This window comes from Monodelphis domestica, chromosome 3, assembly GCF_027887165.1.
Source record: "Monodelphis domestica isolate mMonDom1 chromosome 3, mMonDom1.pri, whole genome shotgun sequence".
In the NCBI taxonomy this organism is placed as follows: domain Eukaryota; kingdom Metazoa; phylum Chordata; class Mammalia; order Didelphimorphia; family Didelphidae; genus Monodelphis; species Monodelphis domestica.
The window spans coordinates 273,993,538-274,002,608 of NC_077229.1; the positions used below are offsets into that span (position 1 = coordinate 273,993,538).

Consider the following 9,071-nt stretch of genomic DNA (forward strand, 5'->3'; position numbering starts at 1 on the left):
ATATTTTCAAATAATTAAATCTTTGATCCTTTGCTACAGCCCTTCCTAAATCCTGTTAACCTGAGTAGGGTAGAGATTGGAATAATTAAATTTTGATCTATGCTGCAGCCCTTCCTCAATCCTGTTAGGACTGAGTAGGGTGGAGATTGATTCCAAGTATCTCCACTGTATCAATTCTAAAATCAATCATGACTCAAAGAAATTCCTGTTCTATGCTCAAGCATAGGTCAAAGTCCTTTCCATTGTTCAGCAAAAGGTTTCTGTCCTAAAGTAATCTTAAGAAGGGAGGAGGAAGAACCTCCCATGCCAATGGGGTTCACATTCCAATAGACTATCAGTAAGAAATTTTCCAAGTATGAAATTTCCTAATGGTGAAATTTCCAACATTTATAAGTCTAAGGAATTTTAAGGTTTACAGCAGCCATGATGGGGAGAGGGTAAAAAAAGACAAGGAAAATCAAAAGACAGGAACAAATCCATAGAAGAAAAGGATCTAAAAGGCAGGAAAGAAGCTAAAAATAAATTCCTGGTTAAAGAGAGTGGGACAAAAGATAAAGTGAAAAAGGAAGAGTTATTAATGAACAATGTTCCAAGAGAAAGAGAAAAGATAAGGGCATAAATAAAACTCCAAAGATGGAAAAGGAAAAGGAGAAAAAGGAAAAGCAAGAAGAAAATAAATGGAAATGGTGGCAAGAGGAGAGAAGAGTGAAGATGGTGTGAAATGGAAACAATTAGAATATAAGGGAACATACTTTGTGCCTTTATATGAACCACTTCCAGATGAAGTTCACTTCTATTATGATGGAAAAGCTATGAAGCTGAGTTTACCAACTGAAGAGATTGCCACCTTTTATGGGAAAATGTTGGATCATGAAAATACAACAAAGGAAATTTTGCAAAATAACTTCTTCAAGGACTAGTGAAAGGAAATGATAGTGGAAGAGAAAAAGATTACCAAGTACCTGGACAAATGTGACTTCACAGAGATCCACAAGTATTTTGTTGACAAGAATGAAGGCTGAAAAACTTTGCCCAGAGAGGAGAAACAGAAACTAAAAGAAAAGGCAGAAAGACTTAAGGAAGAATTTGGCAATTGTATATTAGATGGCCAGAGAGGAAACAGGAAATTTCAAGACTGAACCACCAGTGTTGTTTCATGGTTGTGGGGCTTCCAAAAATGGGGATGTTGAAGAAAAGAATAATGCCAGAAGATATACTCATAAACTGCAGCAAGGACTCTAAAATACCAGAACCACCTCCAGGTCATAAGTGGAAAGAAGTATTCTTTGACAACACAGTCATGTGGCTGGCATCATGGACTGAGAACATCAGTTCTATATCTATATCTATATCTATAATCTATAATCTATATCCTAATATATAATCAGGAGTTCCATTAAATACATCATGTTGAAGCCTAGTTCAAAGCTTAAGGGGGAGAAGGATTGGCAGAAATATGAAGTTGCTCAATACCTTAATGGAGTAGTAGACAAAATCCATTTTCAGTACTGCTTTGATTGGAAATCAAGGGAAAAGAAAAAGGGGCATAGAACTGTAGCACTTTATTTCATTTATAAGCTGGCCCTAAGAGCTGATAATGAAAAAGAAGGAGAGACAGCAGACACTGTTGGCTGTTGTTCTCTTTGTGCTGAACACATACAACTACACCATGAGTTGGATGGGCAGGAACATGTTGTCAAATTTGATTGCTTTGGAAAGGACTATATCCATTACTACAACAAAGTACCTGTTGAAAAGCCAGGGTTTAAGAATTTGAAGCTATTCGTGGAAAACAAGGTCTTAGGGGATGATCTATTTGATAGATTTAATACATGAACCTTGAACAAACATCTCCAGGAACTGATGGATGGATTGGCAGCCAAGGTGTTCAGGACTTATAATGCATCCATCACACTGCAGGAACAATTGAAAGCACTGATCAATGCTGAAGACAACATGACAGTGAAAATTTTGTCCTGCAACCAAGCAAACTGAGCAGTAGCCATTCTGTGCAACCATCAGATGGCAACACTTAAGACTTTTGAGCCATCTATGCAAAAACTTCAGACAAAGATCAATGCTAAAAAAGAAGAAGCAAAGCAGGAGCTAAAGAGAGCAAAGGCTGATGCTGAAGTGAAATAGGAAGTCAAGTTTGAGAGTAATGTGGACAAGAAGAAAAAACTGCTGGCCATGTTGGACAAACAGTTCATAAAGCTGTACATCCAAGCCATAGACAAATAAAAAAAATAAGAAGATTGCCCTGGGTATGCCCAAACTCAACTACTTGGATCCCAGGATTAGCATTGCCTGGTATAAGAAGTTTGGAGTGCCAGTAGAGAAGATTTATAATAAAACTCAGAGGGAGAACTTTGCCTGGGCAATTGATATGGCAGATGAAGAGTTTGAGTTCTAAGCTATGATTCTGTATCCATTTTTTAATCTTTGCAGTGAAATTTTCAATTATTAAACAACATTGGGAGGAATTTTATACAATGAAATATTTTACTAATGAGGTTTTTGGTTTAAAAAAAGGAATTAGAATATCCTGTTAACAAGACAAGTATGTAGAAGCCTTAACTTCTGAGTCAATAACAAAAGGATTCATGTCCAACTCATGTCCATGGCACTTGCCAGATTGATTATTATATTCTTTTTTGTTTCTATGATTTTTTTTCACTTTCAGGATGACTTTTTAAAAAAAAAACCTTACCTTCTGTCTTAGAATAAATACTAAACATTGATTAGGCAAGGCCTAACTCCATTCAGCAAAGCTGTGGAGAAAGCAGACCCCAGTAATATCAAAGCCTTAGCTCAGCTAAAGTCAGACACATAGCCTGTGTCTCACCTGAGGCTTCAAACTCCTCCCTCTGTAACTACATGTTCTTCCAAAAACCACAGATATAATGCATTCAGTGGGAATCTGGATCAGATAGTTACATATTGATATATTGATCTATTAGCCTATAGAAAACTGTCTAGATTCGATGAGGTAAACCAAATTCTTTGTACCAAACTTGTAAATTAGTTACCTTCATTGTGTGACTGAAAACTTGTGCAAAATCCCCATCTTGCCTTCCCCCATATAAAAGTGGATGTAACTTTTAATAAATGCTTCTGGTTACTATCAGTGCGTCTAGCCCGCCTGACCCCCAATGGTGTCTGTGTCATTTTCCTTGCCACCTTTTGGGGATCCTTACTGGGTCTGTCGAGCTGGCTCTTGGTAGACTTGACAGCTGGTGCCTTGAACAGGGACTTCTTTGCAAAGGCACATTGAGGAGTACAAGTAAGGAAAACCTTTCCCTTCCCCCACCCCACCCCCTTTTCTTGGTAGGAATTAAAATTAACTAAAGGGCGGGAAAGGATTTGGCAGGAATTAAACTATAAGACAAGCCAGTTCAAAAGAAAAAATTATTCCTGCAAGTATTAAAATCTATGCTACAGGCAAGAGGCAACAAAATTAGCAATGCTCAAACATAAAAACTTTTTGATTATGTCATAAATGTCCACCCAGGGGACCCTAAGGTAGGTATAGTTAATTGGGGGGGGGGGTTGGGAAGAAATGGGAGAGAGGATTAGAGACCACTATTCACTATGGAATTTAATAAGAGACTGCTTAGAGCCTCATCCTGCCAGTCCTACAGACACACACACACACACACACACACACACACACACACACACACACACACGCATGCACGCACACGCACACTACTCCCATGCCAGCTGCTAGGACTAAAGTAAAAAATACATATTCCTTGTACCTGACATTGACTTTAGACCAAGCTCCTTTAAGAGATCAGAATGCTGAACTCCAGCAAGGAAACTTAAAAGCCACAGACTGGGCAGTTTTTTCTCCCTCAGAAACAGCTGATTCAAAAGGACAAAACCCTTTCTTTGTCCCCCAGAGGAATTTCTTGGGATGGTGTGGGATTACGGGGAGAAGCGGGCTGCTCCTCTCCCCCTTTCACTGCTCTAAGCACTCCCCCTCCAGATCCACCCCTTTCTCAGAATTTGCAACCACGAATCAAAGGTGTATAGTCTCTAATTTGCTTGCACCCGTACCTGTAAGGTCTCCATTACAACAAACTATAGTAAAAATGCAGAGCACAGAGGATGAAAAGTTACAATATTTTTCTTTCCCAGTATTAGAGCAAACAGATGCACAGGGTAATGTCGCACGTGAATATCAGCCTGTATACCATCAAAAACTTGAAAAGAATCAAAGCAAGCTGTTCCCCAGTATGGGTCAATGACTGCTTTCACCATAGTCATAGCTCTGGTGAAAACCCTGGCAAAAGATGCAATTCCTCCTGCGGCCTGGAAATGGAGAGCCAGGGCTTACTTGTCAGGTAGAGATTATTTATTGTGGAAGTCTGACTATAAGGAGAAGGCACAAGCTGGGGCAGAAAACAATAGGAATACTTAGCTTGTAATTGATTCTAACGTACTCACTGTCAAAGGAGCTCATAATGCACTTCCCGATCAGCTGGCTTATAATTTACAAGCACACCAGCAGATTAGTGCCCTCGCCCCACAAGCATGGCACAAACTTCCTACTGCCACCAACAAGACCCAGGAGCTGAGCAAAATCAAACAGGGACCTGAGGAGCCTTACCAGGAGTTTGTTCCTTGGCTGCTGCAAGCAGTCTCTGGGATTATTCCGGACCCTGAAGCAGGAAATGTGTTGAAGACCCTTTCTTTTGAGAATGGCTAACCTGACATGCCATGCTGCCCTCATGCCACACAGATCCAAAGCTTCCTTAGATGGCACATCAAGCTTTGTGCAGATATAGGACCATCATACCTTCAGGGTGCAGCTTTACAAAAAATTGGACTACTTCCAAAAGGCTCTTGGGCTTGTTTTAAATGTAGAGAAAGAGGACATTTTGCTAGAAACTATAAAGCAGAAAGCTCCCGACAAAGAAACATATACAAAAGGCTCCTCCCATCTCAATCTGTCTTCTTTACCAATGTGGAAATCACTGGCTCAATAAATGCAGACCAGAAACTGACTGACTGAATGGGATGGGCCCTCCCCTCCATGTCAGGAAACACTGGCAGGGGCCAGCCTCATGCCCCCCCCCCAAATAATGGAGGCAATCCCCACTCAGATGACTTTCCCCTCACCATAGGAAAGAGAACTAACTATATAAGTGATTTGGTCCAAGCTACTTCAGGCAGACCACCTCAAAATAAAAATTCCTACAGAGTTTATGGCCCATTACTCCCTCCCCTGAGAAGTGGCTGGCTACTTCACATTCTTTTCCCCAATTCAGAAAAACTGATTCTGCTCACAATGTTTAGAAAGGTTCCATTTAGTAATAGCCACAGAACATTGAAAAACCCTTAACAATTTTCAAAACTAGGAGATATAGCTGAAAGCATCCCTTAATCCTACCATAGGCCAGCTGAAAGCTTTCCCTTCCTACTGCTGCTCTCTCAAGAAATCCCTTAATTTTTTCTGAAAAAAAAAAGTGTGTATGTTGATTAGGAAATAAACTTAGAAAGCTCAGGCTCACAATATAATATAACAGCAGTTTTGTAAAAGTCTGTTGGAGTGTGAAAAGAAATAATTTAACAATATCAAATTTGGCTCCTCACAAAATTAACCCTTTTTCTGAGCAACCAGCTTCTGAAATGTAAAAAGCCCAAAAAAAGGGCAAATAACTTTTATACCATCAGAATCGGGCTTCTAATGCTACCAACACAATATGCCCCCACTGCTGCTCATACCTATATCCATTTCTCTATATTACCAATTAGTAGCAAAGTTAATAAGCCAGGGAAGAAAGAGAACCTTTATTATTATCAATAAGCTCCTAATAGAAAAATGGCAGTACCTTCTCAGAGTCAGACTTATTCCCAAGCTAAAAATTACTCTTCCACCCAACAGGCTGAATGGCAGCAGTCATGTAAGTTTTCACTGTATTCCCCTTTGAACCTCTATATTGATAACCATCATGTATATCACACACTCTAATGCATTGAGACAGCTTTAATTATTTCACAGATTAGTGACTTTATTTCAGCAATTTAAGACCTTACAAGATTTAGTTTGAAAACCACCCCACTATCTAAATACATGAACCATGGAAATTTGAAAGCAGATTAGACTTTAAGACCCCAATGAGCCATGCTTTGGGGAAATAAAAAAAAGTAAGACTTCTAAGACTCTTATACAAAAATGTGACAGAATACCCTGGATGAGACTTGTGTTTTATATTTGTCTTATAAATGTATGCTATCTGTCCCTGATAAGTCTATGTTCCATGTTCTGTGTTGCCAGAGACTGTATGAAATACCCAAGATATGTCTGTGTTGTCTGTATGTTGTCTATCTGTGCACAATGGGAGGTTTATATTTCGGGGAATATAAACCTCAGATAAAAGAGGTAGCCCTCTCTCTCTGCCTTCTTTTTGATCTGAAAGAATGGAGGAGGCAGACAGAGGATTTGAGATCAGTGATTACACATAAAGGACAAATATACAAAATTATCAGGCATTTCTTCCTTCCCCTTCTTTGATGGCTACAAGGGGGAAAAGGAAGAAATGATAAAGAAAGGGATAATTTCATCCTACAATTACATAATATTAACAGAGGACAAAGGCAAAAATATATATTCAGCATTTTTTCTTCTCCCTTTTCTCACATGGGCCCCCAGAGGAAGGGAAGGAGAAAAGATCAGAACAAAACAAAAAAAGGGGGGGAGGGGAGATTTGATCCCACAATTTGATTTGATTTTCACTTAGATTTAATATTAAAGATTGATATATATATATATGACTTGGAAAATTTGCTAATGATTTGAATGTGTACTGATGGTACAGTGAAAATCCATTCATTGTGATAATTGGCTATCAGTTAAAAATAAAATTTTAGCAAAATTAAAGAATGTACAAAAATTATAATGAAAAAATTATTTATTAAGACTTGCAATGTACAATGATTACAGATTTAAAAGATTAGACTTACCAAATGCTTGTTAAAGTCAATTTGAAAATTACTTGAATGTATTTTAATAGCCAGCCTAATGCAAAAAAAAAAAATTCCCTTAAAAAAGCAGATGAGCAGCAAAACTCCTGATAAGTGCTATGTTGGCTGCTTAATAAATATTAGGGTTTCAAAAACTGGAAATATGAAATGATATAAATATTAAGAATTTGTTATATTACAAGGTAGAAATTTAAACAGAATTATATTTGATTAGAATACAAAAATTGCTTTCAAAGTATGTGCAACAAATATTAGATCAGAATGTTGTTGGTAGAATTTAATCAATTAAGGAAAAATATTTTGAGGTATCCATTTGAAAGTTCTGAAATTTTAAATCATATTCATTGAGAGTAATTTGATATCAAGGTTAAAACATGCAAACTTTTAAAGTCTAGTAATCTAAATTGTAAAAAAAGGAATAGAAAAACAACATTGCTAGTAATAAAAAGATATTTTTTTCTCATTTCCCAAACAATATGCAGTTACTGGGATACAAGTCAAGATAAATCACAATCAAGACACCTTTTAGATAATATTGTTAAAGAATTAGAACTTCCTACAAACTTATTAACCCCTTCTTCCCAATAAACAAGGAAAACAAGGTGCTAATTAGCAGCTTCATTAAATTTTGATCTGCTATAAAAAATAATACTGCAACCAAAGCCAAAAATGAACAATGATTTGTAAAATTATATATGAGTAAATTTTAAATAAACTATAGCAATTGAATAAACTACTCAAATACCTATATGGAAATGTCAGAAATGTAAGATTATAAAAATTTATGGGAAAGATTTAGAATATGTCTTTATACCAAATGCAAATTGTACAGTATTTCCAAATTTTTAAACAAACAAAGCAGATTCAAACATTATTTTAACAATGACTTTAAATCATCAAGACTGATTAATCTTCAAAAATATGTCACAAGTATTGGATTTTTGACAAAATTTTTATATATCGTTACCAAAATATGTACTTTGTACAAGCATCATTCTACAAAAACTGAAAATATAAGTTTCAATGTAAACGTATGTTTAAAAGCAATATATTACAATTTGTTCATGTTTATTTGCAATGATATATGACTTATACTATAAATTAAAATTTTAAGGTAAACTGGTTATGACAGTGTACAAAACATATTATGTTATGTATTAGGATAACGTCAGTTCTTTTCCAAATCACTAACAAAGGCAGAAAAATTATTCTTGTCGGACTAGACACTTAGAGACAAGGCAAATTGATTTGTAGTAAGGTAGAAGTTATAGAATAGATATTTTATTTGCAAACTTATAAGGTAGTGAGAAACCATCAGAGAAACTTAGTGACCCATCCCCAGCTCCTCTTATACCAGTCATCATTAATCAAGATAATGTTGATGGAAATTTAACTCCCAGAAAAATTATATTTTCTGTAAGAATTGAGAGGAATTGCTAAATAGTTTAAGCATTGTCAGTAAGTACTAAAACTCAGAAAAAAACTGGAAAATTTTTGGAAAGAAAAATTTGTAATCATTATTCACAAAAAAGCTATGAAATCAAATATTTTCATTGTATATGTGAATCTTGGAAATTTTTCAGCTCCAAGCTGCAATTGGTGAAATTTGCTATTTAAAGTAAAAGCTTTTGGGATTGCAACTAATATTATTTTTCAGTTTTGAATTCAGATATAGTTGTCTGGTAGATCATTAAACTGTATCCACCACTCAAGAGAAAAAACAAGATACTGTGAAATACAATTGTTACTGCATGACTGATTAATAACCTTGACTCTTACCTGATGTCAGTGTTATTATAACCCTTTCCCTGCTTTTTCTTTTCAAAGCAAATTTCTACAATCAAAGCAAAGTAATAACTGAAGCCCATGAAATTTGAATGTGCATAGCAATCAAATATGTTCCACACTTCCTTAAGAAACTGTATCCCACCCTGTTTTTGTTTCAATTAGAGTTACAATGAATCTCTTGTAAGTTAATTCATTTGGATAATCACTCAACATGAGTTGGAGAAACCTACCTACAAGAACCAAAAAACAAATAAACAAATAAACCGAAATATTTTACAGATTATAACACG

The 9,071-nt window shown here is 36.1% G+C and overlaps 1 pseudogene; it reads left to right on the forward strand.

The window, feature by feature from the left end:
• Window positions 1–359: 359 nt before the first annotated feature.
• Window positions 360–2,476, forward strand: LOC100617673 (DNA topoisomerase I, mitochondrial-like; annotated as a pseudogene).
• The last annotated feature ends 6,595 nt before the right edge of the window (window positions 2,477–9,071 follow it).